This window comes from Piliocolobus tephrosceles, chromosome 3 (genome assembly GCF_002776525.5).
Source record: "Piliocolobus tephrosceles isolate RC106 chromosome 3, ASM277652v3, whole genome shotgun sequence".
Taxonomy (NCBI): domain Eukaryota; kingdom Metazoa; phylum Chordata; class Mammalia; order Primates; family Cercopithecidae; genus Piliocolobus; species Piliocolobus tephrosceles.
The window spans coordinates 152,426,998-152,451,118 of record NC_045436.1 but is presented as its reverse complement, the minus strand read 5'-3'; positions in this window follow the sequence as shown (position 1 = coordinate 152,451,118).

The window sequence follows — 24,121 nt, the reverse complement described above, 5'->3', positions numbered from 1 at the left end:
CTCACGGAAGGAAAAGTCAGAGATACTTCATGTCTGAGAAAGACGTTTTCTATTGCTGAGATAGAGAAGATCAGGTAACAACAACTTTAGATCAGCCTCTGGGAGCTAAGAATGATCCGTGGCCAGCACCTCGCAAAACAACAGGACCTCTTATGACCACAGGAAAGGAATTATTTAGGCAGCCTGAAAGAGCTTAGAAGTAGGCCTTTCTCCAGATTAGCTTCCAGATGAGGATATAGTCAGCTGACACCTTGATTTTAGCCCGGTGAGACTCAACTAGCCGAAGATCAAAATTAAATGTATCAAATTCTTAGTCACCGAGGTTGAGATAATAAATTTGTGTTGCTTTAAACTGCTAAATATGAAGTAATTTGTTACTTAGCAATGGAAAACCACTGAACATATAAAAGGAAATTTTAATATCATGGGCTCTTTAAACATTTGAGTGAATTTCAAAAGTTTCATTGGGTTCTTGAAGAAAACCATGCAGGCATGTTCAGACATGAACACTGGTTTCCTAACAACCAAACTAGATTGTCTTGTCAGGATGCTTCAAGGAGTTATACCCTTAAAATCCATCTGTTCAATAGCTATGAGGCGAGATTTCCAGCTGACACATATGATTGCTCTCACGTAGACTATCCAAGATTTGAAAAGGAGTGGTCGCACTTGGCTGGTTACTTGGAATGAGAGACTAGGTTTGGTTTATTGAAGCCACTGAATTATAATAATGAGTGATTCTCTTTAATCTCTTAAATTAAAACAATAGTATTAATAAAATGATAAAAATGGTAAAAGAAATGAGATGGAAAATTAAGAAAGGCAGTAGAAAATGATAATGTGGAGGGTGCATGTTGTTGTTAGAAGGTGAACTAAAACCTCAGTGAAATGTATAAATAACCTGGACTTAATCTGGAATACATGTTTGTATTTCACATATATGGAATTACTTTTATTTACCAAGCCTTTAGACAGTCCAGCTGTTAAATATTCTATATATCAGGCATTAAAGGTTATCATAACATATGGCTTTTACAAAAAAAAATGCTAAGTCTAAAATTATTTTTTTCCCAAAAAGCCATTACAAAGAGATATTTTCTTCCTCCTAAAATAAAAAAAAAGCAACACACACACGCATACACAATAGTATTATCCCTGATAAATGGATACCTAATGTCTTTCCTTCCTATAAAATAATTATTTTGAAGTATTGGCAGTTCCCCTTATATGCATATGCCGATGAGCACAGGTATCTAAAAGCCATATAGTCACACTTTCTAATTCATCTTTTTCATTAAGGCAACATTACATTTTATTATAGCATTTCAATAATGTTAGTTTTTTTCATGTCTACATTATTCTATTTCATCAATGTTTCAAAAACAATGCCAAGACTATTTTATATTTTATAATAAACAGGCAATGAAATTTAAATCAATAAGCACTTCAGTTCTAATATCTGCCGCTTGGGTTTAGAGAGAAATACGGTGTGAATTAGCATCCTCTCTTTACATAAAAAGACTCATTGAGGAAGACATTCATATGCTGAGACACGATAACCTATTGGAAACATTCTAATAAAAAACCAACCACTTATGTTTTCATAGCACTGTAATGCTTAGGAAGTAGGAGTATGGAGTCAGAGAGTTGGTTTTAACAAAATTATTTATTAATACAGTAGTAAAAATACTGATTAAACTATTTCCTACTTCCTGCCAACTATAGTCACTTGGAAGGAAGATGCTAAAACAAATCCAAAGTGTCAAAGAAACATTAAGATTGGAATGTAGCATGCTCTGACGTATATAGTCTTCTTAGCTAATATGGTCTTTGTTGTTTTTATTTTCTTTGTTGGTTTTCAGCATGCACATACATCTTGATTACAATTAAGAAATATCTTTCCAACTGGGTGCGGTGGCTTATGCCTCTAATCTAAGCACTTTGGGAGACCGAGGTGGGTAGATCACGAGGTCAGGAGTTCAAGACCAGCCTGGCCAAGACAGTGAAACCCCGTCTCTACTAAAAAAATAAATAAATAAATAAATAAATAAATAAATAAATAAATAAATAAATAAAATAAATACCTTTCCTTTTTCTTTCCAGCTGTTTACCTACTTCCTGGAAAAAGTAGTAGCTCTCTGAAGCATTACAGAATTTCAGCGGAACCAAATTTTGCCATTAAAAACTAACATGAAATTGAACTATACACTGAGAAATCAATCAACATAAACATTTTTACCTTCACAAGTTGCAAAAATATATATATATTTTACATGCCCCCAATCATTTCAAACTTCACTGTAATTATCTAGTTCACAAGTCAGTGAGCATTCAAAACTGGCCATGAGTCACAACATCTGTTAATATTTCTAGTTTCAGATTATATCACAAGATGGCTAGGAAGAGATTAGATGGCATTTTCCTAAAAATTACCTGACAATTGTCCCTCGCTTCTTATTCTTTTTTTAGAGAAGATAACAGTTTTTGCTCTGTATTCAATGTATAGGAATTCAAGGGACAGCAAAAGATAGAAAATAAATAGAAACTGTAAATTGAAATTGAATGGCATATGCCTACATAAATATGAAACAAACCCTGAAAACCTGAAAAAAAAAAAAAAAAAAAAAGCAAAGAAAGGAATCAATGTTAGAGCACGAAGGACAAGACTTTATAATTACATTCTGCACATCACTACTTGAAATAAGAGCTCATTTTGTGTATAGATTAATACTGGTAAATATTCAGTTTGGGTATTGAATATAGATTGTTGATGTACTTGTAAGAAGACTAAGACAATTTTCAGCATTGGACTTGTCAACATGAAGTAGAACAACTTTGTTTACGGCCCCCTAGAGCTAAACAGGATTTTAAAATAGTAAAACTTACTACTACCCATTGTGTTTTCAATCTCATTGGTGTTATACAAGTAAATAAAAATGTATTCTATCTCATAAATTTACTTAAAACGAGTTTCAGAATTCTAAGTATGAGTGCTTTACATAGGTGTCTGTAAGTTCAAGTCAAAATACGAATTTGGTAACAGAGCAGCTCTACTATCGGTCCCCACATGACATTTCTTTCATTTAACTGCCCAGGAAGTCAAGGTAGGTAATGAAGCCTGAATCATGGCAAATGTCAAATTACTCAGTCTGTCCCATTTGAAGGATCATACTAAAGATACAATGTTATCTTGGCTTGTCTGCAGGTCTGGCCATTATGCAATTGGTTTTTCATATACTGGCTTCTAGCTTCCACTTGTGTCTCTTAGGGTGAAGCTGTTGGTATTTCCTGTGGGTGCAATTTCTGCTACATATCTGAGAGAATATAATCCTGCTGTGTATTTTAAGGAGTCTTATATGGCATTGCTTAGTTCCTTTGCTGCTGGCAGATTTTTCTTCAAGGAAAGTTATGTCCTATCACCTTAATGGGGAATTAGCTACATAAAGTATTTGAGATTCCTTTTCATGGGAGATTTGTCTATTTTTACCAATTACTTATGGTTTAATAATTTATATCATTATGAACACATGAATATTTACTTTATACTTCTGTTTTAATTCAATCATTCTTTCTTTGTTTTGTTGTTTAAATTGTTCCAGCTTTGACAGTTAGAAACTTTTATAGTTGCCCCCTTTGTCATACCCCCATTAATAAAGGTTGTAGCTTTTAACACCCTTGCTTGCTTTCTGACATCATAACATGCTCTAGATTCATCTTGCATATTCCCTGCCCCAATCCTAGAGTCAGACATTATCCCAGGCTCCTTTATTTGAGAGTAGTGTTAGAAACTAAGACTTGGGTGTGGTGTTGGAGGTATTTGTTGTGCTCCTAAGTTGTCATTGCTTCTAGACCCTCTCAGCAGGTAGAGCTTGGAAAATACAGATGTATAATATATGCTAAACTCATTTAAGATTTTTAAGCAAAGATCACTACATTTGGTTTAGGTGCTATGAGGATTGTACTTACTAGAGTTGGGGAGTTCACTGACTGCATAGTCAAGTTCAGCAGCTCTGATAAAGTTAACACTGAAATGATATATACAATCAATTTGTATGAAAATAGCAGAGATAGTCTATCTACTATTAGTACAAGTTGCCAATAGGAAGCAACATTTTGGGCTTAAAGCAATTGAATAATTGGATCTAATAAAAAATTATCTAAAGATAAATGTACAAATACATATATATCTTCCTAAAAATTTGATTTACTTTCTCTATGCTTAATGCTGTCACTCATGCTAACAAGTGTATGAAACCACCATAATCAATAAGGCAATTAAAAAGCAAATATGAATAAGCTCTAGAGATATATTGTACAACATTGTAACTATTATAGTCAATAATATGGAATTGTACACTTAAAAATTTTGTTAAGAAGATGGATTGCACGTTTAGTGTTCTTACCAAAATAAAATAAAACTAAGATTAAAAAAATTTAGACTATTTTAAAATGTTTATTTTGAGGTAAGAAAAAGATCTATACCATTAATAAATAAAATCAATAATGAAAAATATTTTATTTTATCAAATTAAAATATTTCAAATATGTTTATATTATTTATAATGTCTTAGCACAGTGATAGTAGAAAGTAACAATAATATAGAAAACATTTAAATAAATGAGGGATTCTGATTTGGGTCAAGAGGGAGTAATAGCAACACAGTGAAACAGAAATCTGCTTACTTCCCTCCAAAGAGGATTAAATATAAAAAACAATAGTTGATAAACATTTCACAGATAATAAGACACTATCATCTTAAGAAGTGGAGCAAGATAATAAAAACCAAAAATAAAAATAAAACTAAGGTCATCTCTATGACTGCCCCAATTGATTGGCTTGAGAAAGTTTTCAGAATGTAGTGAATGGAGAAATAAATCAATGAAAACCTAGTAGATTCCCTGTCTTCAGAGAAAACTCTGATTGTACTTAAGAGATTTCAGGCTGAGAGACGATGTTGCCCCAAAGGCCTTTGTGTTTCCCTCAGCTGAATTAAATTTTAGACACGTTTCTTTCTGCCAATAGGTCTTACCTTCCTTTTATCAGAACTTCTACTTCAGAAAACATGCAGTGATAAATTCTTCTTCTGCCTCTTTGAGATATAGATCTTCATAAAATCCTTGTGTACTACGTAGACAACCTTGTATTGTCTTTCTCAAGAACCTGGAAGTCGTCCCTTTGAAATGTAACCGTTAAGAAGATAATACCTCTATTTCTCAGTCACGGTGGGAGAGTAGACACCTAACTTCCATGGGTGCACATTAGCAAACACAGATTAATCACAGAGAAAAATATTTGCATACTAAGGAGTAACTCAACGTGCTCAACACATCTCATTGATCAGCCTCCCTTTTAATGTTCTTCAGTACTTTTCCACTAGCTCACCCTAACTGTTCAAATACCCTTTCCTTCTGTTTTAGTGAAGTTGAGTTTGGAATGAGTTCTGCCCTCTCTCCCATTGTAACAATATTGAATAATGTCTTCATTATCTATTCAATTTTGTCCTGGGCTAATTTTGATCTGATAATGTGATACCTGAGTAGTTGTAAAATACTTTTACTTTGTATCTTGCAAAATGGAATTTGTATTTCAACCATATATTGGGCTTTTAGAATTGCACAGTGAAATTTTGAGAAAGTTGGGTACAGCGGGTGGATTGACTAGGAGAAAGGAAGTGCAAAGTAGTAAAACACTTAGAATATAGTAGAGGATGAAAAACACAAGTGCTTACATATTTTGATGTGAGTCAAAATAACAGCAACATGAGTCTTAGTGGAATTAGTTTGCCCCAAGGTTTACAACAGAACGATTATCAGCAGGTTGTGGTAAATATGAAGACAAACTTCTCCCAGGAGGGAATCTGCTGCAGCTTCCTTATTGATGTTATTTTAGCAAATGACTTCATCAGCTTTTTCTATTGATCACAAGGGAAGAATTCCTCTAACTGGTCCAAGGACCATATTTATTTTATACTTATGAAGATTTAAAGTTCCAGTTTGTGTTTTGGTTTGTTTGTTTCTGCAATAATGATCTCCATTCTAAATTGGTCTATTATCTAATTCTCTATGTCTCGTTTCTTTATCTACAATTTGGAGATAATAAGACGTGCAGTCGTTGCCAGGATTAAATGAATTAATATATAAAGTGCTTACTAAATACCTAACAGCTCTATAGTTACATATTATTATTATCACTATTAATCACAGTCAAGGCAGATCAACAGGTACAAGGAATAACTTTTTTATAGTTGTTGCTTGGCAATATACAAAACAATAGGATATGGAATTTTGCATTCCCCTCACTTCATCCCTTACTTCTAAGCTTTGCATAACATTTATAAATCATCACTCTTCTATACAGTTTTATTTACCAACTTAATACTCAATCAAGAAGTAGCTCATTTCATTTATAAAGTGAGTAACATTACTTACTCCATGTGCATTACACAGGAAAAAACAATTATGCTTTTTTTTCTTTTTTTCAGTGAGGTACACTGAAACCCTAGATGAATACTTTATAATCCAGAAAGCATGCAACATTCAGGATGACTGCTCATATTCAAATAGCAAAAAGATGGTAAATAAATCTCAATGACTAATGACATTGAAATATAGAGTATTACTTAGAAAAATGAGGCTGCTTTTATGTTTTTTAAATAAATTACAGTAAGTTATATGTTTGTTGTAAGTAAATGAATATAGTCATTGTACTTCATCTCTGATTCATATAGCATTTTACATTAAATCAGAAAAACTGACAAGATTTTCTTTGTGTTGTTATTCTGTATTAAAAAATGGCAAAAATAATTCTACTAAAATATAGCTTTAATTTTTATTCACTATAAAGTCATATTATTTCTAGAAATCTCTATGATCAAGAAAAAAGATGCTATTTGAGTTATTAAAGTTAAGTCGCACTGGGTCTGTGAACTATTTATGTATGTCAAAAAAATAATCGATTGTTTAAACATGAACAATCTGATATCTCCCATAGTGTCAGTAAATGTATTTATTATTGAGATCATAGGAAAATTGTTTTTATAAATCCAGCATCATTGAATAAGCCATATAAACTTACTTGTCTCTAAGGTGATGTTACAAAACAAAACAAAACAAAACAAATGAATAAAATGTTATTTCTAAATATCTTAGGGTCCTTGACTCACATTTTAAATGGTTGCATTTTTATGCTATATGTACATTCTAAGTTCATAACAATATTTACAGCTACAACTAAGTTCTCACTGGGTTCTGAACATCTTTCTTTCGTGCTGTTCATATTTCTTAACTTTTGAAAAAAAATTCAAGGGAGAATCCACGCAAACTATAAATTACCTTGTTCCTGATTCAACTAAAGGGATCAACAGGCAATTATCATATGTGATTTGTGTGTGTGTCTGTGTTAGCATGCCATTGTACCTGTATTTAAGGCATGTAGTACAGATCACTTCATTTGAAATATTCTGTAAAGGTATTTTAAGTAATGATTATAATAAAATAAAACTTACAAATGTACCTAAAAAGACATAATTCCCCCTTAAAATTGAAACTTCATACTATTCAAAGTGCAATTTAGTATATTTAAGCACAAACTTAAGACCAAAATGTATGCTTAGGCATGGGGATAAAGAAATATTTTGTTTTTAAATGATTTTATTTTCCTTTTATATTTATGTTGCTATTTGAGATTTTTCTTTGTTGTTTTCCTCTCACAGAATTCTCAATACCAGCAATTAGGAAGCATGATTCTTCTTTTTTCAGCATTGTTACTTCTCCTCGTCTTAATCTTAGTCATTTGAAGCATAACCTCATTTCCGAGCCTATCATGATGAGTGTTAATATTAACTCTATTATTCAATACTCAATATACTAATATCAATGTAAAAGGACGTTGAAATGTGACTTCAATCAAATATCATAATTTTTGCATCAGGTGTCTCACTCCAGAAATTTCTGATACTCAGCCTAGAATTTCTATAGTACTACCAATTAGTCACATAAACTTTTTGGGTCATTTGGAAAAATCTAGATGATTATTATAATTTTTGCAAACATATCCAACACTTATTGTCTACTTAATCTCTTAATTATCTTTATTTAAAAAAAAAAACATAGAGAAAGGAGGTAAATAAACTAGGCTCTTGAAATCTGAATATATTTCTTAGTCTAGTAGCTGGACCGAAAATAATATATTTACACAAAACTTGGAATCTGTTCAAATTTTCATATCTCAGTATGTAATTTCCAATCTATTACCATGTTCACCAAATAGGCTTTTCCCCCAGACTTGAATAATTAAAGAATTCTTCACTGCATGTGATTTGTTTAAGGTGTCTCCCCTGCAACCAAGTGATGTTTAAGAATTCAGCTACTTCAGATTAACTTCCCTGGGGTTGGTAACACAATCCCATGTTGCTGGCTATCTTCAGGTAAGGGAAACACCCCTACCGAAAGCTTCCAGCTAATCCTTATCCTCAGGCCATTGTATCATCCATTCTACTAGTCTCCTAGAATGAGGATGCCAGGATACCTCTGTCATATCATCAGTCTCTTGGGTAGAGCTCAGCCTGCTACCCTTTTGCGAGGATCTGCATTTTGAGAAATTTTTCATCTGAGTTTCCTTCCTTCCTGTCCTTTCTGTGGATTCTGCTTCTGCTTCGGAGTGAGGAGTGCACAACTTAATTTCACTCAGTAGTGCCTAATTTATTTCCTCATCTTTTCAGTTAGTTCTTACATTTCAGCATGCTCCTTGTCATACCCACCTGAGGGCAAGGGTTCAAAGCCGGACTGCAAACCCAGACATCCCTATAATCTTTATCAGAGAAGCTCCTTTCCCAAGTCTTATACCAAAGCTTCTGATGCTTCTAAACTTTGCTTTGATATCTTTCATTTCAATATAATGAATTTTAATTTTGTCATTTTTTATTTAATTTCTACTTGAAAATATGCTTTTCTGTCTTTAGCATTTTGCTCAACAAAATTTTGTAAATACTGCTCCAGCACCCTACCTGTTTCATATCTAAGCTCAAAAACCAAAGACACTATGGACATAGCCAAGATACCAAAATTATCCAAACATACATGCATGCACACACACTTGAATAGACACATTTGTGTGCATGTGTGTGTTTGTATATAAATAAGCATGCTGTTTGTTTTTCTGGAAGGTTTAGAAAGCTAAGGGCCAAACTGTTCAGCCTCCTCCACTTATATCACAGGCAAGAATATTATTTTCTTTTACAAAAATAATTTCTTTACATTACATTCTAGGTTTCCATTGCAATTCTAGTATCTGGAAATTGAGAATGGTTCTGGAAATGCAGAAATGCACACTTTTTATATTCTCACACATCTCTTCCCAATATTGTACAAAAGTTTCATTAAGCCAGGCATAATGACACACATCTGTTTCAAGACATTGTTTGAAGTAAATTATCATTAACCAATGGAAATACTACACTGTTATTTAAGAAAACGCTTCAATGTTTCAATACTAACTTTAACCAAAATAATTTGTACTACTTTTACAAAAATCAGTACTTAAGTTCAACTCTCTTTCACATACCACAAAATATTTATTATATACACATCTTGAAACAGAATTCTCACAGTAAAACACTTTCTTGGAATCATTCTCTTCTTTAGCTCTCTCAAGAAAAGTCAATAATAAAATAGGCTGTTTTTAAAACACCTCTGTCATCTTTTCCATGTCTTCCTTTTTGGCATTTATTTATTTTTAGCTTGTGGAGTTGCTGTATTGCTGGCTACTTTGTGTGTGTGTGTGTCAGATCTGTCTTTATTTTTCATGAAGGCAGAGTCCTTCATAAAAGAGATAAACCATTTCCCCAAATGGACTTTTGTAGCCTCCTCAGTCAAAAATAATTGACTACAAGGGTAGGAGGCAAGATCTCAACAACCTATCAGAGATTTTGACATTTAGGTTTCTATATTGCTTTTAGGGAACAGGTATAATTTATCTTTCTGGCTTACCTGTTTTTATGTTCCAATTCTCTGCCTTCACACTTGCAAAATCTTGCAGAGGGATCCCCTTATACTGAATTGTTAGTATCTACATTTTTTTCTAGCCATTGTTAGACTCAGACATTTAATAAGGAGCCTCCTCTCCTGAATTTTAGCCTTCTGTGATTATTCTTGTTTTCCTCCTCTAAAAATAACTTTTCCCATTTCATCATTTGGATTATCTACCTCCAAGGATCATATGAGAAATTAAAAGATTATCCACTCCACTTTTTAGAAGTGACTCTATTGAATAATAAAACATGAATTGATTTACAATTTTAGAAATTCATGAGTTTTTCTAGAAATTACTGCCCAGATGTTCATGATGGATGCTATTTTTCAGCTTAGCAAAATCTTCTATTTACCAGAGGCCCACAGATACATGCTCACACATTCTCCTGCTTGCTGTGTCAAATTCTTGAGACTCTGTCTATATTCCATTCTGTAGAAGGACAGTCCAACAAGGTGAGTATAATGAGAGAAGAACAATGTAAGCAACAACAGCCTACATTACTCTGAGCTCCAACACAGAGCACCAGGAGATAAGGATCCATATTTTTCCTATTTTTGGTCCTTGGAATCTAGGCTTCCTTTCCAAGCATCGATGCCTATTTAACAAGCCAAGGCAGCAGCGTGGGTGAATACAAGTACATGATGTATTACTTAGCACTGACCCAGAATGAAAAGGTGAGTTGTCCTTGAGTTGATGGGAGGTCTTTCTCTTTCTGTAATAACCAGTCTCAAGTTTATTCTTTAGTAGTCACATTCTTCCTACACGATTTTTAGCATAAAATCCTTCCAAATTTCTCCTCGACCACTCCCCAAGCAAGAACTAACCAGTTCTTCTTTGCTATTTATTTCTTTTATTATTTCTTTTACCTAGGTTTCTATTACCATAATATTACTAGCATCAAGCAGTGGTTCTGTTGTCAAGGCAACTAAAATGTTTACTTGTTATAATCAGCGCTAAGTTCTTGGCTGTCCTCACTTTTTTTTTTAATTCAATAATAAAATCCATTCCTTGTTTCTATATACATTTTTCCTGATTATGTCTTCATGAAAGTGTCTTTCTCACTCTCATTCAAATCTGAATAAACTATATGTTTCTCTTGCACATACTGATTAATTTACTTCTACTATATTAACTTACCTTGGTGTCTTTTGTGTCCTGCTATATCATACATATTTCCTGCAGTCATTATTTGTCACTAACAAAAAAACACAGAATATTTATGTTTAAGGAACGAATATAAGAAGAGCAAATATTTGGAAAGGGAATGGGTGGCCAGAGTTTTCAAAAGCAAACCAAGATGGCAATAAATCCCAGAAGGCAACAGGCAGGATCAAGAAGGAGAAACGGTCAACCTTGTCAAATGATGAAAACGACTAAGTAGTATACTTGAAAAGAGGAGAAAATTCTGGTAGAAAAATTTGAATGCTTAAGTCTCACATGCAATATTTTTCAAATGTCTACTATATATTTAAGTAGAAATATGAAAATACTTAAATAGAAATATTTAAATATAAGTAGACATTTGAAAAAATATTGCATGTATGACTTAAACATCCCCAACACTCATCCAATACATGGTGGTTTTACATCGATAGTGACTATAGTGGAAGTATCTGCTTCACTTAAACATAAACCAAATAAAACCAAACCAAACCAAACTTATCTCTCAGGAACCATGTTAGATGCTTTACTTTTCATGATAGTATTCGATTATTAAAACATATATTAAGTTAAAATGAATATAGGAAGAAAGCAGAAAGGAAACTAGACATAGTAAGGAAGAATCAGCCCTAAGGAATATAGGCAGAGCTAAAAACATTTTGAGGAAACAATTCACTTTGCAGTTCCTCTTAATATTGAGTTTTATTTTTATTAAAAGTATATTCCTTTTAAAGTGGCATTGGTCAATGACAATTTCCATGACTTATGAGTTTTCTGACTGTGAAAAGTACTGTTCAAAAATGCCACCTTTCTTCCTGCCTTCTTCCCCAATAATCCGCTCCTGGTTTTCTCCACCTTGTGTAATCCCTTTTCGCTTTGAAACAGCTGGCCTATCTAAGAAAGAGATTGCAGTGCAATCTCTTTCATTCAGATGAGAATGAAACCCTTCTGAAGCTGGATCATGGAATGCTTGTGACTTCTTGCCTCCTTTACTTGGAATTTTCAGTTCTGGGAAACAGAGACACAACTACCATGATCTGAGAAGCTCAAGCCACATGGAAAAAATTACACACAGGCTCTCCAAGTGACAGCTGCAGCTGAGCAGGCAACTGAAAGCCAGCATCAGTCAGGTGAGTGAGTTTCCTTGACCTTCCAGCATAGTTAAAGCTTCACATGACAGCAGTCCTATCTAACAACTAATTACAACTGCTTGAGAGAGACTCCAAGCAAAAACCACTTAGCTAAGACCACAGTCCTCAGTCCACCCAGCAGTCCATGGAATTATGAAAGATAGTAACACATTGCTGTGTTAAGACACTAAGTCTTGAGTAATTTCTTATGCAACAATTGATAACTAAAACATGGTTTCTAAGTAGAAGATGCTTAGTAGCCCAACGCAACTTTTCTCTAGCTCCCAATTCCACACCTCATCGAAAGAAAAAAAAAGCCAACACAAACAAATAAACAAACCTGAATGACACAATTAGACTCACATCAAAGAGACACTCCAGAATTAATCTAAAAATTAATTACTTCGATACAGATACAAGTTGTCATTTTATTGAAATTAACATTAGTCAATTGAAATTAACATTAGTCAAAATGTGTTGACTTGCATGAAAATGCATCTGAATGTTTAAGACATCAACTGAACTATGTTGACATTGCAGATAGTTAGGTCCAAGTGTTATATCACTGCAAATGTTACTATTACTTATCCTAGGATAACAAAAGCTATGTCTTTACTCCTGATGTTTCCTATCAGCTAGAATTTATCCGAGTAAATTTCCTACAAGTATTTTGGAAGCAGAGCTTTGAGCAGTTTTGTTTTATTTTCTAGTGTATGTTTTAAAAATCTATTGCATGGGTTTTAATTTTCTTTGTTCTTTCTTTTTATTATACTTTAAGTTCTGGAATAAATGCCCAGAATGTGCAGGTTTGTTACATTGGTATACACATGCCATGGTGGTTTGCTGCATCCACCAACCCATCATCTACATTAGGTATTTCTCTTAATGCTATCCCTCCCCTGGCTCCCCACCCCCCGACAGGCCCTGGTGTGTGATGTTACCCTTCCTATCTCCATGTGTTCTCATTGTTATACTCCCACTTCTGAGTGAGAACATGTGGTGTTTGGTTTTCTGTTCCTGTGTTACTTTGCTGAGAATGATGGTTTCTAAATATATAATCATGTCAAATCCAAACAGAGACAATTTGATTTCCTCTCCTCCTATTTGAATATCCTTTATTTCTTTCTCTTGCCTGATTGCCCTGGCCAGAACTTCCAATACTATGTTGAATAGGAATGGTGAGAGATGGCATCCTCGTCTTGTTCCGGTTTTCAAAGCGAATTTAGTTTGCATCGTAAGTGACATATCTTCATAGAAGAAAGTACAGCTACTCCAAAATTAGATAACAAAAACTGTGTAGAAAATACTTAAATTTGAATATAAGTATATATGCATTAAGTATGTATTTTTTTGAAAAAACAAATTGATTCTGCTGACATTTTGTTATGTGTATGTTTTTATGCATATTAAAAACTGTTAACATGCTTTCCTGATGCTCTATATGCTAGCATTTATATAATAATTTTAGTGGCTTTATAATATTTTATTTTATGGGTTTATGAGAATATATATTAAAATTTCTACACAGGATATTTTTATAAATGTGAGGTAGATGATCAGTGACCATATTTCACATTTCAAAATAAATACAAACAGAAATTTAAATTAGCTATAATACTTATACTTTAGGAATAATTATTGTATGACTAATCAGCCCCCATCCTTGTCTTTAAAAAACCCAGAATATATACCCGTTAATTTAGAAATAAACGCATCCATTCTCTTTTGTCTTTTCTAAGAACATGCATTCTTATGATGAATACAAGAATTACAAAGGCATATTCTGTCTCACTCACTCAGTCAAAACAGGGAAGAATGTATTGTATTTATTCAATTGAAATAAATGGCACAGAAGAGGAAGATAAGCGAATTGGTCTATTGCAAAGGCTTTTAGAATAAGAAATTAACATTGAATTTCATATGCATTTTACTTCTCGTGTGCCAGAGAAGCACTGAATTGAAATTTATATTGCAGAGGTCTGTAGGAATAGGAATTGAGTCATTTACTAAATTATTAAATTGTACTCTAAGAGTCATTAGCTTAAAAGTTTATTATTGGATTAATCTATGCTATCACAGGGTTCCTTTCATATTTAATATTCTTTTCAGACTCTCCACACACTTTCTGAAGGTTATAAAGAGTTTAAGAATGATCTTATAAGAGAACACTGTTTTCTTACAAGTTAGTTTAGTTACAGGATGGAACCATGGACTAAATAGGAAAATCTCTTCAATATTTCCCATGTCCACATTACAGTGATCCATTCTTTAAAATTAGTAAGGTAAATGAGGCAGTGGGAAGTATAGCTCTAGTGTGTCTATGCTAGTAAAATAAGAAGGTGCTTATTTTACTTATTTTGTTTTATAAAATTTAATCTATCATCAACAGTTCTCTGGATTGTAGAAAAAAGTTGGGCTTGACTTTTCAGCAAATAGGTCTAATATTTAGTCACTTTATTGACATCTTTTCATACAAAGTTTGTTGACTACTAATTCTACAGAATTTTCTCTTGGAATCAGGAAGAATTGTTTAGCTCTTCTTGAGCATCTCATAGATGGTTGCTGTCAAAATACACAAAGCTGAACTCATTATATTTTGTAATCTTTACCTTTCTCCTCATTACTTATTTTGATGAATGATACTAGTCAATCAAGTAAAGACCTAAGGATATGTGTAGATTACTAGCTTTTGAATGTGTTTTCCTATTTCTAGTATGATCATATTATAATGCATTTCACTTATTACTATATAATATTTATAAAATTTAAATTTAACCATAATATCTCTTTGTTTAAAAGTCCTTACTGAATCCTGACTAACACGGTGAAACCTCATCTCTACTAAAAATACAAAAAATTAGGCGGGCATGGCGGAGGGCGCCTGTAGTCCCAGCTACTCGGGAGGCTGAGGCAGGAGTGTGGCGTGAACCCACAAGCTGAGCCGAGATCGCGCCACTGCACTCCAGCCTGAGCGACAGAGAAACTCTGTCAGAAAAAAAATACTTAGTGATGCCCTAATATTCAGAAAATATAGTTAAAAATTTTGAACACATAGAAAATTCATCATATGATTTTGCTTAACAGGTCTTTCTACTACTTTCTATATGCAGTTGTATCAGTCAAATTATGTTTAGTTTCTAATTTTTAGAGCAGATATCAGTTTATTTCTCACATATATATACAAAATCCAATCACCTGTATCCCAGGCAGCAAGATTGAGGAAGAGGCAAAGGAAATTGTGCCTCATGCTTAATTTGCATGAAAACTAATCTCAACCTGCTTATTTTTGGTCAAATCTTAGTTATATAGCCTTATGGAGATACAAAAAAAAAAAAAGATATTCTAGTGATTAAGAGAGAAAGAAAATATTGATAAACAAATAGAGAAAGGAAATTAATACTTAGTAGGCAACTAGCGTTTCTGCTGCAGCACTTCTAATCAAGACACGTAAAATGATTTGCTTTCTAAACATATCTAAACGTATCATGATGTCTCATGGACATTCAAGGTCTCCTATCTAGAGTGCCTTGGTCTGTCTTTGTACAGCAAAATTCTACCTATTCTTTAAATTCAACTGGAGTCTGTCCAGAAACTTTCTGTGACACTTGCAGTCTTATTTACTGATTTAGTGTCATATTTATACCCATGTTATTATGACTTGCCATTCTAAATACTTTATAAAAATAATTTTAGTTTCACAAGGACAATAAAGTTTTTTTTTAAAAAATCATTGTTTGCTTGTTTTACTAAATTTCATATTCTTCTAAATTTATTTGATTTTAGACTAAAATCAAAGCCTTATAGAAATGACATAAAGGAAAAATGAGGTACCAGAGAATCATAAAATGGGGGAATTTCACTTTTATGTGCATGTGAAAGAAGAAAATAATTAGGATTTATCAGACCATAAGCAGATTGACTTAAGCAAACTGTAGGAAATGTTATTTACATATATGACCTTTTAAGTCTTACTAGTTTTTACAGGACAGCTTGCAAGGAAAAAAAAAAAAACAAAAAACAGTGCTTCTAACCATAATTTTCTTTTTTCAGCGTAGAATAAGAGCTACGCTCTTTTGTGTTTCATTTTGGTTTTTGTTCACTAATTATGATGTAAAATTAAAAGCCTCTAATGCCCTTTTCCCAAATTAAAATGCATAGAAAACATAAAAACCTCTTGTCAAAGTGTAAGTGCTTATAGTCATTAGTCATTGAACATTTTATATGATTGCTTTATTTAGTTTCTCAAGCCCAGTTAAAGAGAAATGCTTGATTATGTGTGATTGCATATTATATATTCCTGGAGGGAAAGCTATTACGCCACCACTGATGGCCATCCACAAAATGCAGGATCTGTTCTGACCCTAAGAACGAGACCCACTGAGCTAGATGTATAGAGCAACTGGATATATAGTAAAAGGCAGGATGCTTCTAAAAGCAAGATGGGAGATATGTAGAAGTAACATTAGTAGTAGGGAATAAGAATGTGACCCTGCCTTACATCTATTAAATTTATACAGCAGAAAATTGAAGCATGAACCAAATACTCATGTAAAAGGAGAGAAAAGATGACTGTGAGCAAAGTCCATAGTAAAATTTTCCTATAAGTTTAAAAAAAAGGGCACTACCATAAAAAATACACTCCTACAGGCTACTCGGGTTTAAGAAGAATTTAAATAATTGTATTTATATTATTATTTCTTGTAATGTTCTAATATTTGAACACATGAAGAAAGAATCACACCCAAACCATTGATAAAATTGGCTACATTTACACATCTTCCACCAAATGCATTTTGTAATTGAAAGTGTGTCCTTCAGTCTAAAGGTTTCTCTTTTAGTTGTCACCAGCTTTGTTTTCCATTCTTGGTGACCTTAATAGAATATGTGGTACCTGATCTGTAATAATTTCTTTTCAGGGCATTTTTGTTTCTTCTCATTTTGACTAATAGGACATAGAATTAGAAATTACCAATGCTAAGTGATATATGAACATAGAAAAATAGCCTTTGGACAGTTCTATTGGTGGCCAATCCAAAAGAAATAACATGAAAATATATGATTCAATATAAAACAATTGCAGATGTGAGGAATAAATACTATATATATGAAATCCTTCTTAGAATTTAGCAATTAAGATTTGTTAAAAAGTGAATAGTATTATGCTATCTTGAAGGTTAAAACTGAATTCTAGTGAGTGGAAAAAATAATGTTTAATCAAAGACCAAATAAAATATGTCAGGGAGAATGGTCCTATAACTTAAGAGAATAAGTCATTTTAATAGAACTTTGTAAGCATTCTTTCATATAAGCAAACCAGGAGGGCATGTTAATAATAATCATTCTAATTAGTTATTGCAGGTTCCCTAAGACTCTGAGGTAAACTGTGGGTTGTGGGTTAGGCTGTCTGTGCTCAAACATAGAACCTACCACTCAATATGCATGTGACCTTAGTTGCTTTTCAATATTAGCCATGTTTTTCAATTCTTACTCTTTTAACAAGAATATTTTAACTAGAATAATACTAACTAAAGTCATTATATATGTAAGAATATTTATATACATTTTCCAAGTTATTCCACAAATTAAATTTTTCTTAGTCTAATTCCTGAAAAATGGAGGTTTGTCTATGCTATATGTTCCTCTTTCTGCCACACTTCTCACCAGGAATGTTGATTACCATAGAGTTTTGAGCAAATATAGTATGTACAAGTATTATCAGAAGTTACTCCAACTGTATGTAATGATTTTGGGAATAAATTCCATTGTTAAAAGAAAATTTTAAAACAAATTAAATTTAAAAGAATTTAGGGTCAGGTGACTTGACTCACATCCATAATCCCAGCACTCTGGGAGGCTGAGAGAGGAGGATCACTTAAAGCAGGAGTTCCAGTCCAGCCTAGGCCACATAATAAGGCTCTGTCTCTATAAAATAAAAAATAATAATAATAAAATAAACAAAGTAACCAGCATGGTGGCATGCACTTAAAGTCCTAGCTACTCAGGAGACTGAGGTGGGAGGATTGCCTGAGCCCAGATGTTTGAGGCTGCAGTGAGTTATGATCACACTACTGCACTCCAGACTGGGTGACAGAGCAAGAGCCTGTCTCTAGAGAAAAAGTAAGTTCACAGAGGCTAATTGAGCAAAGAATACTTTACAAACTGGGGAAGACACCCGACCAGAATATGTTTCTAGTGACTTCAATACCAGGGCTATAACATGGTCAGACATAAAAAGTTAACTGACATACAGAAAACAAAAGTGAGGTACAGAAACATCTAGGTTGGTTAGAGCTGGGTGTCTGCTTATTTAGAAAGGATTTGCTTACTTAAAGAGGATTTGTTATTTAAACAAGATTTGAAAAGTTGGCTACATGTAATTGTCTGAACCTCTGTGATTGCTACAGGAGTAGGTTACAGTTCACTACACATGGAGAAACTCTTAGGCCAAACTTACAATATGTAAGGAGGCAGCTTTAGGCCAAGTTTAATTTAAATACCATGAAAGAGAGATACCAATATTTCTTACTAGACAACTCTTTCTACCAGCAAATTAAACAGTCTGCAATCACTATATAGAAAGCAATCACAATATAGCTCTAAAGGATTCAAGAGTATCAGATAAAAAGGCTGACTTCTCAAATTCAAATAGTACAAATCAATACATCTTAAATGAGATAAGACATTTGCCAAAGAGCACATGTTTTCCCTACACATTGTCTACACCTTTGAAAATACTTTCTTTATTAACCCTTCTTAAACTTATTTTGATTTCCCTGTATTGTTTGTTATCTGCTATAACCTTGGCTGATACAGTTATTAGTATCCGAACTGGCTTTATGCAACAAACTATCAAAATAGGAGTCTGGCTTGTTTTTCTCATACATTCAAGCAGCACAGGGCTAATGTCATTGCTGGGGGAAATGTGACACATGTTGTTTCTGGCATATAGTGGCATCACAAGTATTCAAATCATTTCTGAGATAATATAGAGTAAATGCAGGAGGAGGGTAAGGTGATGAAAATTCAAATGGTTCTGACAATTAAGTGCCATGGTAACATGGATAAATGCAAAGACTTGGCTTCTTCTGACATTCGCAGATAGCATATACAGGAAAAAAGAAAACTGAAAAGTTATGAAAACACAAATTGCAACCTGTGTGGAGAGCCAGAAGGCCTCCAAAGCAGCTTTAAAGGAATTTCTATTCACCTATAGTCACCAGGCAGATACAGTTGAAGACCAACACGTTATCTAATTTTTAGAGTAGAAAAATTGCAATTCCACTTTAAGGCTAAATCCTGCCAAGTCTCTTATGCTGTGGTGGAGCTTGCATACTAATACTCTCAGGCTGCCATCTTTTTTTTAAAAAAAATAAATAAAGTGTTATTTAAAGATAGTCACAACATTGGTTTACATAATATTTATGGCTGCTCTTGTGTTACAGTGGCAGAGTTGACATACTTGAGTTGTTTCAACAAAGACAGTCTTGTTCACAGTAGAAAACAAAGTATTTCTTAACTTACGCTTTAAAGAAAATGTTTGTCAACCCCTGTGCCATGGCAGTGGAACTTGTGAAGAAGATATGAGAAACTGAGACATGGGATGGAGTCTTTGAGAAAATGTAGATGAGTCTGAGAGAAGCTAACCTCCAAAACGTATGACCTACCATATCTTCATGTGGTGAAGGCAACAACACACCCACCTTTCAAAAACCACCCACTTCTATGTAAGAAACTTGGATTAGTGAAACAATTAGACTTATTAAGCACTTCTATCACCTGTCATGTAACAAGAGTTATGTAAACTTGAAAGAGAAGTACAAGGAAATTATGGTTTATACCCTAAATTATCAAATGAGAAACACTGATATCAATCATTCATAATGTTAAATCAAGTTCACTAAGAGAACTAACAGAATATTCCAATCAAGCTTAGCAAGATCCTGAAGCACATGCAAGGGAATGGGAGTTATACAAAGGGAAATGAAATATAAGATTCTATTAGAAAAGTTTATTGACATAGGTGCACTTATCTAGGTTTGGGGACTTCATATTGCTTTGCTGTACTGGGAGTTAATAGTTTATTAGGTTAACTAAATGAAAGGTAGACTCAATGCTAACTTCTAGTCAATAAAGTCAAACTGCTGGAAATTCTTTTTCCTGCTACAGAAAGAGCAGTTTAAAGACTCAAGAACTGACGATGCTGGAATTAATTTATTTTGAGCAACCTAATCAGCCGCCTGTTAATCATGACTCCCAGGAGGACTCAGAGTATACTCCCTTCTCCAAGACCCTCAAAATGTATTGACAAGGGAAGTTGCACACAACAGCTTTTTTGAACTCTGTGGTGTCTATTCTCTAGAATGCTATGGAAATTGCAGAGATTAATGCCACCGTAAAGAGGGATGGTGATCCCTGCCACATTCCCACTTAATTTGCTGGTTTAAGCAGTAAAACGGAGGCACAGAAAAGTAAAGTAACATGCCAAATGATTCTAATTCAGGGATTTTGAAACCACAATTCCTCTTCATAACAAGAATATAACATTTGACATTCAAACAGCTATGAATTTAATGGAAGTCAATGGAAGTGGAAATTATCAAGAGAATTTTAGCACAAAAAAAGGTCCAGATTTGCTGGTGGAAAGGGAATAATATACTTTAATTTTTAATGGCAAAGCAATAATGAATTATAAATCAGGAAAAGATGATACACTCAAAAATCTATTTTCTTTTTTTGAAAGAAAAGGCACAGCAATTTTCTGAGTTTCTCCGGAATATCAAGAACTTTTGGGCCAGTCGTGGTGGCTCACAGCTGTAATCCCAGCACTTTGGGAGGCCAAGGCAGGTGGATCACTTGAGGTAAGGAGTTCGAGACCAGGCTGGCCAGCATGGTGAAACCCCACCTCTACCAAAAATACAAAAATTAGCCAGGGCCTGTAATCCTAGCTACTTAGGTGGCTAAGTTACAAAAATCACTGGAACTTGGGAGGCAGAGGTTGCAGTGAGCCAAGATCACGCCATTGCACTCCAGCCTGGATAACAAACAGAGCAAGACTCAGTCTCAGAAAAGAAAAAAAAAAAAAAAAAAAGAGAGAGAGAAAGAACTTTTGATTACTTGAGCATTTTCAGCAAAATATTGTTATTGAAAGTTTTGTTCCTTTAAATCATATCAATTCCTATGAAATACCAGTTACATAATATATATGTAAAGTTGAGGTTGCTGGTGACTATTAAAATATAAGAATTAGAATATTTTCTATTATAAATAATTGGGAGTATCAATTACAGAATTAAGCTACCAAGTTTAAGAGACTCTAGTCATGGAATGTGTACAGTGTATAGTGCAAAGACGTTTATCTGTTTATGACCTAGGTAATGGGTTTTGCTATCCTAAGGGAGGAAGAAATGCTCTAAAGTGAGTAAAACATTCTGCAACTTCCTTTTATGATCCCCAGGGATCAAGGTCAGAAGGCAGTTCAAGGGATGAATGTGGCCTCCATTTTCTCTGGCATAAGGGTTGAATGATTGAGGAAAAGAACAGGTGAAGTGACTTTTATCCTAGAGAGAAGAATGGCAATAAAGATTCTGGACTTCTATGGTTTTTGATGGAGGCAGACCCTAAGTACAGTATCGTGAAACTTATATAGAAAGTAGCATTGCATTTATTTTATAATGAACTACTTAATATCTTAAAAGTGAATCTGAATGCTGATATTTAAAGTGATCAGAAAAGCTATAAATCAGCCTAAGCATCCATCAAAGCGAGGAATGATAACTGATGTGGATTAATAAGACAGTGAAGAGGTTTTGTTTGTGTGTTTTAAGCATGTCTCTTAATTTACACCTTTTTTAGTCCAGTTGTTCAAGAAACAATAAAGGACTTCACCAGATGGAAAGTATCCAAAATAATGATTGCATGTAATTCCTGTAAGTTCTTGAGTCATCCCATTTTGTGCTTAGAACAAGTATTTATCTCAAGAAACTGAGGCTCATAACAGTTAATTTATTCCTAATGCATCGCAGAGTGTATCGGATATAAAGCAAGAATTCCACGCCAGGTTTTCCTGACTCAAAAAGTCATTTTTCCTGTTTCTCACAACTACCTGGTTAACATAATAGCAGTCAATATCAATCCTTAGATCCAAGTGACCACATGGTTACTTTAACTGTCAGTGAAATCAAATGAGGTAAGAGCCTAATGAAGGACACACTAACACTTCAGTATAAATGTAGAGCCATCCCAAATTAGTAAAAAATGGCAGGCTAGCACAAAACTGCTCCTAGATTGATTTTCACCTTTAGAAACGGATACTGTGAAGCATACTTTCTGACCATATTACCTAGAATGCATTTCATTCAGAACGTTTTAAATCCTATGCTATTTGTAAGCATATTTTTATGCAGAGCCAATTGTGCCAGACATGCGGACCTCAAGAAGAAAAACACATAGGTATTCTAGGAAAAAAAAAAATGTATTTAGAGTAGAGATGGTATTGGATTACTATGTCTTTATGAACACCATAAGGATGTCTTATATATAGCAACTGTTGTCATATTTCTAGCATGTGAGTTACAGAAAAACTACTTTCAGAATGTACAAATAAAGATACTCATTTTGTAGTCTGTAGCAGTTTATGCCAATTAAGCCATATATGCTGTATTATATATGAGACAACTATTTTACTGTCTTCTCAGCTACCTTGTTGTAATTCTGTGTTTTGGTAAATTTACTATCAAAATAAGCACACATTTTCTTGGCATTAAAACTGGTTACTTCGGCCGGGCGAGGTGGCTCAAGCCTGTAATCCCAGCACTTTGGGAGGCCGAGACGGGCGGATCACGAAGTCAGGAGTTCGAGACCATCCTGGCTAACACGGTGAAACCCCCGTCTCTACTAAAAAATACAAAAAGCTAGCCAGGCGAGGTGGCTGGCGCCTGTAGTCCCAGCTACTCGGGAGGCTGAGGCAGGAGAATGGCGTAAACCCGGGAGGCGGAGCTTGCAGTGAGCTGAGATCCTGCCACTGCACTCCAGCCCCGGCGACAGAGCGAGACTCCGTCTCAAAAAAAAAAAAAAAAAAAAAAACTGGTTACTTCATGCTAAATTATTATTCAGTATAATGTGTTATTCATAGTATTCCGTTACCTATGTTGAAGTGCTTAGGCATCTCACTGTGCATCTTTCTTGGCAGCAAAGGTTATTTAACAAATCTTTTTTACCTGCTATAAATAAGTTGAATGAAGAGTAATGCAATACAACATTGTTTTGACTTTTTATGTAAAAATGATGAGACACCATGATTAATAAGCTGGTCCTCTACAAAATGTAAAATGGAGAGGGGAAAAAAAAAAAAAACACAGTATCAGCTACTACTGATCTATCGTCATCGTTACTTGTAAGTCTAAGTACAATACTAGGGCAGTCTCATTTATGGAAAATGTGGCAGAAATTAAGAGGGGATCTAAGAAGAGCAACAAATTGATGAATAAAAAAAATTCCCAGTATAATTTTATTCTGTAGGAATGCTTAGTGTAAGAAGGAAAGGAGGAAGGAGAACTTAATTCCGGTATTCAGAATTTTACAGAGAACATTAGAAAATGAGTATTGTTTGCCTACTGATTTGCACTACTATATAGTTTGCAAAACAGACACACAGAAATTAAGGAGTCATACATTATGAACTGGCCAAAGAAAAAAATTGTTTTATGCTTAGTTATTTTAATAAAACAAGTTTTCTGTACAATCACTGAGACAGATATTTGTAGAACACACTTATTTTCTCCCTTTGTAAGGATTTAGTATG